The sequence below is a fragment of the Mustela lutreola genome, chromosome 17 (assembly GCF_030435805.1).
Source record: "Mustela lutreola isolate mMusLut2 chromosome 17, mMusLut2.pri, whole genome shotgun sequence".
Taxonomy (NCBI): Eukaryota; Metazoa; Chordata; class Mammalia; order Carnivora; family Mustelidae; genus Mustela; species Mustela lutreola.
This window is the reverse complement of record NC_081306.1, coordinates 43,756,725-43,767,009: the sequence shown is the minus strand read 5'-3', so window position 1 is coordinate 43,767,009 and position 10,285 is coordinate 43,756,725. Positions and strand designations below refer to the sequence as shown.

The window sequence follows — 10,285 nt, the reverse complement described above, 5'->3', positions numbered from 1 at the left end:
ACAGGGAAGATGGTTACTAGAAGGGTGACGACGTTGAGTGCTGACTTACCAAGGTGACCGTTCCGTAACGCATGCACCAATGATGGCATTGTACACCTGAACTAATGCAATATCCTTTTTGCCTATTATTCTTCAATTGAAAAAAATCAATCCATCGATCAATCCATCCATCCTCTGTGCTTGAAGGCCAAAAAAAGATTTAAAAATAGCACAGACACTGGAGCTTTGGACTCCCTCTGCTCCAGTCACCCAGGGATCAGAGGCTCTGGCAAGACCCTGGGCCCCCAAGGAGCATCTCCCATCCCGTCTTGACTCATGGCATACGGCGGGCACACAGGGTGAAGTGGTAATTAATTGCGCCTGGGAAGGGGACGGTGGGGAGGAAGCAGGCAGGGTCAGGTGGGGACTGAAAGATTGACCCCTTGCGGGAAGCACAGGGTGGGGACCTGCGGGCTGTGTTAGTGGACACTCTCTGCTGGTCCCTGGACTGGGCAGAGCAGGGCTTCGTTTTCTGAGCAAGAAACCGAGACACAAGGTTTGCCAGAAGCCTTTTTGTTTTTCTGGATTTGAGAATTTATTTATATGAAAAGTCTTACCAAGGTATAAACATTCTGGGCCTTTGCACATGCTGTGGACTTAGCTGGAATGTTCCCTCCAGGCTCCCCTCCCACTGGGTGTCTGTCTGATGAACTCCAGCCACCCCTGGGGGCACCTCCTTCAGGAACTTTCTCTGACCCATGTCCTTCCCTGTATCCTGGGGCGCTCCGTCCCTCTTGGGGGGACCCACAGCCCCTCAAGTGATGGTCATCATCTGTCTCCATGTCGGTGCTCCCCACTCGGAGGTGCTTCTCGGGGCAGGAGGCTGCCTTGTTTTACTTTCCCAGGTGCCCGACACTCCGTGGGGCTAGAAACGTCAGAAGCGCGGATAACCGGCGGACGTTCTGTTGCACCTGCCCGGGTTCACGATCAAGGTGGAGGCTGTCATCCCAGCACCAGGTCACTGGGGTTTGACTCAAGGTGGTCTCCAGGCCCCTGCTCTCCTCCCGGGGAGGCTGGGATAAGCTTATTCTCCCCTGCCAGAGACTCAATGCTCTAGGTTTGTGACAGGAAGCCCTGGCCCCTGGGCTGCTGGGCATTCACTGTGCCTCGGTCATCAAGACCCCCGCCTCCAGAAGGCGGACGGGACACTGCGCAAATCAGGCTCCCATGTTGGGGGGGGTGTTTTGCGAAGGGCCCAGGGCTCCTCTGTCCATTTCAGCTGTCCTTGGTTAGCTAGAAGGATGGGGCACCATGGGTAGCCTGCTCACCACCCTCCCAAAGCCACAAGGGGGCTGCTGTGGCTGGGTCTAGCAACAGGACCCCTTTCAGGCCCTCCACAGACCCTTGGGGAGCACTCCCCCCCACCCCCGGGTAGCTTCAGAAGTTTGTCTCCAAGAAGGTTCGCTCTTTCCAGACAAGGGGCCTTGTCCGGGCCAGTCTGGGGGACTTTTGTTTAAGCCCCTGGTTTGGGAACATGAGGGAGAGAAGGGATTTTTTTTTTTTTTTTTTCAATGCATGTACTTTGGTTTTCTGTGCAACCAGCTCTCAAAGTCCTTGCTCCCCTCCTCGCTTGGCAGGGCTGCCCGCCTCGTGCTGTTGACCTTGGCTGTGGGTTTGCGGGGGCTGGAGCTCTCACACCATAAATCCCTGTCTTCTAGGAATCCAGCCTGGGAAAGAAAGGAAACACGGAGGAGAATATTTGATTAACATTTTTCCAACGTGACCACATCACAGAGACGTGTGGCCGGAATTCTCACCCTGGACTGGGCGGGGCACGACTCGGCTCATGCCCAGCTGTGGGGAGGGTGGGTTGGGCTGGGGGGCCCGTCTGGCCCAGAGGAAGTGCGGGGTCTGAGCTGGGCTTGTCCTTAAGGGTGGAGGGCTCTTGGATGGGAGCCGGGCCAGGTCAGACACCTGGATCTGAGCACCTAGGAGAGCTCCCCTTTGACCTCAGCTGTTCTCAGCCTGAACTCTGAGCTCCGGGTGCGAGGTTCTGACCTTGTTTTAACCATCAGCTCTCCACTCTGGACAGAGCCCTCTCTGTCCCCAGACTGAATCTTGATCCTAACTCCAGACTTAGACCTGGCCCAGTGACCTCTGACCGGAGCCCCGGGCTGACTGGCCTTTCTTCTGTCGCTGAGCTCTCCTGCAGAAACCTTTCATGCCTCCCTGTCTGGTCCCCAGACTCAGAGCCTTCGTCCTCAGAACTAGCCTGGGACTAACTCTATGGGACTGTCATCAGCCTCACCTCTCCAAGCGTCTGGCCAGCCATCCCCTCTCCTCCTCCGACCACCAACTATCATTGGCATTTAAAAGTCTCGCCGTCAAAAGAAGGGCACCCTCCCAGAGCCCCGCTCACACCTCTGGCCGTCTCATCTCTCGCCTCCCTGCCCCGGCCACTCTCCAGAAAGCTGTCTGCACAATTGTCTCCGCTCCTCACCTCCCTCACTCATCGGCTTCCCATTCCCACCAGGCGCCCAAGTGGTCCCCACCCAGGTCAGTGGAGACCCCACGGAGCCCAGCGGCACTGGCAACACCTTGTCCTACCAGGCTTCTAGGACCCCAACTCTTCCCTCCTTGGTCCAGATGGACGGGGTCGTCTCTGCCTGGATGTCCACCTCTAACCCCTTGGTCTCCACTGTCCAAACCCAGATGCCTTTTCTTCCCCCCAAACTACTCCCTCTGCAGTGCTCTGGCTCAGCGACCCCTGTTGGTCAAACCCGAGTCATTTCCACACGTCCCTCTTCCTCACCGTCCCAGGCCTGGCCCACCCGCACCCGCAGGACCTCTCGCCACATCTGGATTTCTACTCCATTGGCACCCCAGCTAACTCCACCCATGCCCGCACCTCACCCACCCCTCCCCACTCGCATTGCATCCCTTGCCCATTACCCCTGCACTCTCCCCCTCCGAGCTGCCGTCTGATTTCCATCCGATCTCCAAGGACAGCTTTCTGACGCTACCCTCATCCACGCCTGCCTCTTCTAATCCAGCCCGACCTGTTAAAAATGCCAGTCTTATCATGTCACTTGCCTACACCCACCACTAACTTTCTGCTCCCCTGCAGCGATCTCCTTGGGCTCTCTTGTTCCAACTTAGTGCCAGCCATCCCGGACCCACATGCGAGTACCTTGTGTCCCTCTCCCTGGAGTCCTCTCTGCATCTTCTCCCTGCAGCCGGCAGCATGACTGGTTCATGTCTGCTCAACCGTCAGCTCAGTGCAGACCTCACCTCCACCAGGAAGCCTTCCCCTCCTTCCCAGGGCTGGTCTGGGGTCCCCTGCTGGGCTGCCATGGGGACCAGAGGAGCACAGGTCATGTTAGTTATCATTTCCTGGCTCTCAAATTTGGAAGCCCCCCCCCCCCCCACCAGGAGCAGAGACCATGTCTGGGTGACGCCCCCCCAACTGGTTTTCCTGAGCCCAGGCATGTGGTGGTCCCTCCAAACCATTTTTAGAATAAATGAGTTAAAGAGAGGGACAGAGGACCCTCAGAGACCAAGAAGACAGCAAGGCTCAAGTAGGGTAATGGGAAATGGGGAAGCAGGGCTGGATGTCTGGGGAGAGAAAGAAAAGGTTGGGGGGCTGTGGGGATGCCCCTTAATCAGGGGAGACATTTGCAGCACCATGACATGGAGACGGCCTTTGTTTGATAAAGGGGATCTGAGACCTACAGTGGTCAGTGGCAGAGCTGAATCCTGGACCAGAACTCTGAACTTGGGATATGTTCTCAGCTCCCAGAAGGTTACAAGTCCCTTGGCTTTGACCTTCACTTCCTGGGCTCCCATCTTTACCCCTGGTAGCCCACTTGGCCCTCCGCACCTGGGAGCCCACCTGGCCCTCCGCACCTGGGAGCCCACCTGGCTCTTCAGAGCCTCCTCCACCACGTGCTCACAACCCCCACTTTGGACTCTCTCGACCGGATTCTTCCATTGGACTCACATTCCCCAAACCCACTAACCTCCCCACCCCTTCCTCTTCCTACTGCCCACCTCAGTGCTGTACCTGAACCAATCCCCCCACCCAGGATCACTTACACATGGATGTAGCACGTATTGAAATGGTGGGGGTGGGCCAGGCTAACGTTAAGAAGAAGCCTTTGATCTTACACCACCACCAAAGGATCCTATTTTCATCTGGAAAAATACAAGTGAATTTTTTTTTTTTAAATTTTAAGAAGTCTAAGACAGGAAGAGAAATGAAACAGAACAGGATGCTATGCATGTTGGGAATAAGAACAGCTCTTACCGTCCACTGTGTGTCAGACACTGTGTTGAGTGCCTCCCAGGCATGTGACCACAGCCCCTGGGGGCCTCTCTCCACTACCATCCCCACCTCAAATTCCTACGTGAAGGGACCGCAGCCAGAAGAGTTTCTGTCCTCTCTCTTCTCCCTTGTTTCTCCTCCTCCAGGCCTGGTCCTTTCTACTGTGCTCTGTAGTAACTTTATAGGGGAAAGTTCTGTCTGGCGGGTAGAGGGAGGACTTGGGGGGGTCCAGTGCTACCAATGAGTGGGGTCCAAGTGTATCTAAGTCAAGGATAAAGGGCAAGGATGTCCACTGAGACTTTGCTTTTGGGCCTGATCCCCCCCCTTTTTTTAAAGTAGGCTCCCTACCCAGCATGGAGCCCAACACAGGGCTTGAACTCACAACCCCAAGATCAAGACCCAAGCTGCAATCAAGAGTCAGATACTCAACCAACTGAGCCACCCAGGTGCCCTTGGCTTGATTTTCTAATCATTATTCTTTTTATATCTTTTTCTTGCCTTGTTGCAATGGCTAGGCTCTCTAATACAGAGGGGAGTTAAGTGGTGGCAGTGGACAGCTGTCCTCAGTAATTAGGTTAATGTTTAATCTCTGTCCGATGGATTCCTATAGCTATCTCTTGGTTTGTTCTGAATGTGAGAGGGAGACGTTCTTTATAGAACTCCTAATACCCCATTTTACAGATGAGGAAGCGTGAGGTCGTTTGCCCAAGGTCACACATTCATTAAGTAGCAAAGCTCCTGTATATATATCCCAGTGAGTTCAACTTCAAAGACTATGGTCTTAGCTACTATGCTATAAAGCCTTCCATAAAACATGTTCTAAAAGAACAATAATTTAACAGTGTGGTACTGGAGTAAGGTCAGAAATATGCACCATTGGAACAAAATACAAAGCAGCAATTTTATATAAGAACCAATTATATATAAAAATGCAAGACTTGGTAAAGCATTTATAAACTGAATTATAAAATGAATTGGAGGGACAGCAATTTGGGGTCCGAGGAAATTAGCTAACACGTTATATATTCAACACTAAAATGATCTCCAGGCAGATGACAGAGTTAAAACTTACATAAGTAAGTAATAAAATTCTACAGTAGCTGGTAGGAAACATTGCAGTCTTTCTTACCTTCTGGAAAAGCATTTATAAATTTTTCTTAACTTCCTTCACTTTTCTTAAACTTCCCAAGTGGTTTATACGTTTCCAAGCAATAGAAGAAATCACGAGGAAAAAGAGGAATCTTCTTGGCTCAGGGATGGGCGGTGTGGAGGGAAGGGGCCATCCCCCCGGCGTGATCACAGGGCACAGAGCTGCAGGGACTAGCGGTATAAATCATCTTTGAAGACCTAGAAATATACACCAACACGCTACTGCCAAGTTGAAGGGGTCTGGAATCCCCGGGAAGCCCTTGAATGCCCACAGAGGTCCCAATGTCAAGGCACGCTTGCACCCTTGGTTCTATACCAGAGCCCCGGTTTGCAATCATATACCCTTGGACTTCCTTCCGTAGACGTATCTTCTCTTGGCTTTGCCACCCCATTGATCTCCCACAAAAGTGCACCCTTGGGGAACTGCTTTGAGATGTCTTCATACACATAGGCCCTTGGAGACCCAATGGGAAGATGGAGCCCATCCCGGGGCGCAAGCCAGGGCTCCATCTGTCAGGGACCCTCTGGGTGGTCACCTCACTCCATAGTTGGCAGCTGTGGGCCCTGCCAGACCCCACTGACCAGTCCACTGGCCCAGAGTGGGAGACTGCTTACCCCACGACTCTGCTCCAGCTTCTTCTTCCCCACTCCCATTCCCCAAGCCTGGACTCCTCTCCAGCCCAAGCAGTATAGGGCATCTGTACCTGCTCTGAGCCCCATCCAGGAGCCCCGAAGAATGAGTGACAGGTTCCAGGCAAGGGCCCAGGGTCCTATCATGCCTCCACTTTGCACTTCCGGGGTCTGCTTACCCACCAAGCCCTGCACTGCCCCTCCCTCCCCTCCAGTTGGTCCAGCCCCAACTCCCAACATCTGCCCGGGCTTGCCTCCCTGCCCCAGAACTGGACCCCTAGAACTTGAGTTCTAGAGCTAGGGCTCTTGAGTTCTAGACTGCGGTCCCGTCTCCATGCCCGTGTGACCCCCTTCTCCGGCAGGCCAGACAGACCCCCATGCCTCGGTGCCTGGCGACTCCAGATAGAACTGAGGACAGCACCTGGCAGTGCCTGGCACCTAGTAGGCCCTCAACAAATATTTCCCAAATGAGTCAATCCCTCCCAACTCCCTTGAATAGCCCAGCGTGCTCTCTGACCTATCCCCTTAGCCTGGCCCCTTCAGATGGGCTGCTTTGGGCCGGAGCCGAGAACATGCTTGACTTGACTCTGTCTGGGCCCCCTTTCTCCCCCTACTCCGTGTGTATGTGGTTTGCCTCTCCCTTCCCCGGGGACAGTGCCTCCTTCCCAATTCAGTACACCTCCCAGGCGCACAGAGCAAGGCCTCAGAAAGGTCCCCTTCCTGCTGTCTGAGGTTTCCTGCAGGCCTGGCTCCCCTGTAGTCACTCGATCCCACCTGCCAGCCCCGGTCTCCCATCTGGACCCTCAATGTGTGCACATCACCCCCGGGACTGGCTGGAGGGTTTCTGGGCTGCTCCAAGGGCTTGCCGTCCTGCAAACTCGTGCTGCCCCATGGAAAAGGGAACGGAGGGAAGTGTCAACGTGGCTCGAGATTAACAAATGGTGTTCAGGTAGGGAGGACCCAAGGCTCCCTGGGCACCTCTGAGGGTCCCCCAGCACATGACAACCTGTCCAGCATGCCCGCAAGAGGACAGAGGACTCTGGGAGCAGCCCGGTGTTGGCGAGATGGCTCTGATCGCCCATGGCACCCCCGCCACCTGTCTGGGCTGTGTGTCCCCTCGCTGGGTTAGCACACTCCCTCCCCCAGGGACCCCTCTGACCAGGGACAAAGCTGCAAGAGAGGTTCAGGTTTTTTTCTGGGCTTCACACACACTGACTTCTCCAGGGAGTTGCCCCGAGACTGGGATTTCGCGAGCCCTCGCTCCCTCCAGCCCCCCACTGGACAAGTAGCCGGTTCTCGGGCACCCGGCCCGATGGCTGCCCGACCTGAGGTCTTCGGGGAGGGGAGAGCGTGTTTTTAAAACACACAGAAACCCCATCCTGTCTGAACCGAACATTTTCTCCCGCTTGTTCAACGCCACCATTTACATTCTTGGGCTGGTCAGCGGCCAAGATATTTATAGTGCGTTCCCTGGCTCTCCATCCGGCCTCATTGGCGTGGCTGACGGGCCCCCATCTGTCATGGTAAGTAGGCCTTTCACCGGCCCCCGACGGGCTCTCAGCCGGCCCCGACATTCCCAGGCCCGCGGGGAGGGCAGCCCCCCCCATGCCCCCCACTCCCTCCAGTTCTCTCCGTGCCGCTCACCAGCGAGCCTGGCCACGCCAAGGGGGGCCCCAGAGCGAACGTGTGAGTCGGGCCCTTGGCACCGTCGCACCCGAGTGCGAGCGGACAGCGCGTCCCCGGCCGTTCCCAGACCTCCCCGCTGCCTTCAAGCTCCCCATCGTCTCACCCCAACGTTGCCGTTGTCCACCCGCGGTCGGCTGACTTCACGGGCTCCCTGTCCTGCAGGATTTGAAGCCTCATTTCCAGCAGCCCCAGGGAGGACCATCTCCCACCATTCACCCCGGGGGCGACTCCAGCCACGCAAAGCCACGTGCCGCCTCCCACAAGGGAAGGTGTCCTCCAGCCCTTCGTGGGGGACGCCGCGGCCCACCCCCTCTCGCCTCGCTGACCCTCTGCCCCTCCTCCGGTGTCTGCCTTAGATGCCCCCTCCTCCATTCGGTGGGGGCCGGCTGTCCCACCGGGGCCTCCCCCTGCCCCCTGCCACACCGTCCAGCACATTTGTTGGTGAATTGTCCTTGCTTGACCTTGAAGTCTCCGGGGGCCCAAGGCAGGGCTCCTTTGTGCTCCCCGGTGGGCAGAGAACAATCCTCAGCACCGCTGAGAAATCCGTCTATTAATTTTCCCTTGGGTGCTTAGGGCAGAACGGGTTTTGTTCCCTAAAACACCGTATTTTCAGATTTATCCCCCGCAAAGCCCCTTGTGGTCTTGGTTTTGCATCTTTGAAACTGGGATGGTTTAATTGTCAGTTTTGACCTGTCTTAAGGGGCCATCAAACAGTGGCGGATCTTTCCACGGAGGACTTCTCAGACTGGAGGGGACTACAGGAACGACATAGATTACAGCGCGGGACGGAGAGACAGCAGACTGCTTAGGTCAGACCTCAGATCTGACCGACCTGGGCTCCGAACCCGGCCCTGCCCTACTCTGGTTGTGAGATGCCGGGGGACTGATCCTAGCTTCTGAGCCCCCGTTTCTGCAGCTGAAAAATGGGGAGCCTTGAGCGTTGAGTCGTCTTTGGATGGGGATGCGATTGCATTCGTTACGAGAGAGGACTGTTCTCGAACAGGGCGGCCCTGCTACTATTCCAGTTTCTAACTCACCCACCCGAGATCCGAGCGCTGTACGCGGTGGGGTGGGGATGGCGGTGGGCAAGGCGGGCAGGGCGCTGCTCTCACGAGTCTTAGCTGGTTGGATAGACAGAGCATAACCACAAACTTAGAAGTCAGGGAAAATTCCTACAAAGGGGCTGTGAGGGAATGGACTTGGGGAGACCTTAGGGGGTTGGCAGAGAAAGACAGAGGAGAGATGACAAGGTCATGCCAGGTCTCAAGGGACCGCGCAGTCATCGGGAGGGGTTAGTTTGGATCCAAACACAATAGGAAGGAACCCTTCCCCTGGTTCCTAGGGGGCGGCGGGCTGGAGGGGACAGACAGGAGGCTGGCAGAGTTGTCCGGGGAGAACGGGCAGTGCCTTGGGCACACTGGTGGTGGTGGGACCAGAGGGAAGTGGATTTGGGATTTATTTTGGAGGTAGAATGGACAGGTCTTGGCAATGGGGCCATGTGGGTGGTGAGAAGCCAGAAAATGCAAGGATGCCTCCCAGTTTTCTGGCCCCGGCAACGAGGCGGACGATGGTGCCATTTCCCGAGACGGGGAAGACACGAGGCGGAGCAGGTTGGGGAGGAAATCGAGAGTTTACTTTCAGACGTGTTCAACTTGAGCTGTGATCTGTCTTTGCCTGGCTCCTTGCTGACCGGGCTCCGTGGGCCTCGGAGCAGCAGGGAGGCCAGGAAGAGGGATGTCTTCTGCCCAGAAACAGCCCTGCCTAAGTGTGGCCCCATTAGGTGTCTCAAAACGCTATAATTGCTGGAGCATCTCTCATCACCCCCCCGCTCTTGGCAGTGACAGAGGCTGGGGTTCCCTAGCAGCAAAGGACTCTCCATTCCGCAGCCCCGAAGGACCGAGGCCTGGTCTGTGGGCTCAGGGGCGAGGCACCCACACCTCTGTTGGGACGCCCCGTCTACTGTGAACTCCAGGATCCGGACTTGCCCCTTCTCTGCCACCCCCCCCCCCCCCGGGTCTGGCCCTCACCTGCGCGTCCCGGAGCGTCTCTGCGGAATTCTCGAGAACCACTCAGACTCGAATCCGAATTCCACCTCTTCCATCTACGTGTACCAGTCGTGAGCTGGGTGGCCGAGGGCCAGTGGTCCACCTCTGTGCAAGGGGGCAGTGACATCAGTGCCTCCCCTCAGGGACGCTCACAACCTTCACTGAAGCTTGCGAGAGCCTCAAACCATGGCTGCTGAAAAGCAAACACATACGTTTTGCTGTTTTTATTAGTGATTACCGCGGGACCCCTCACCTAAACCCACTCGTGAAGCCCCGACTGTGACCTCCCCAAGCGGGGACCCCAGGGCGGTCCCTTCGTCTCCTGCCCTCCCTTCTGGGGCACCCCGGCACGGTTTTGATGGTGGGATTCCAGGCAATGCCAGTTAATGGGAAAGGAGGGGGCACTGAGTCAGCCCCTGTTGGCACGTGGTGGTCTCTGGGGCCTGCAGGCAGGGCTGGCCTTGTCTGGTGA

At 56.3% G+C, this 10,285-nt stretch overlaps 1 long non-coding RNA gene across 1 annotated transcript; it reads right to left on the bottom strand.

The window, feature by feature from the left end:
* Positions 1-609: 609 nt before the first annotated feature.
* Positions 610-10,002, bottom strand: LOC131819526 (uncharacterized). The gene is made up of 3 exons (XR_009349219.1): positions 9,796-10,002; positions 5,433-5,650; positions 610-1,706 (listed from the first exon to the last, which is right to left on the bottom strand). It is a non-coding gene; the product is annotated as an uncharacterized LOC131819526 (long non-coding RNA).
* Positions 10,003-10,285: the final 283 nt, after the last annotated feature.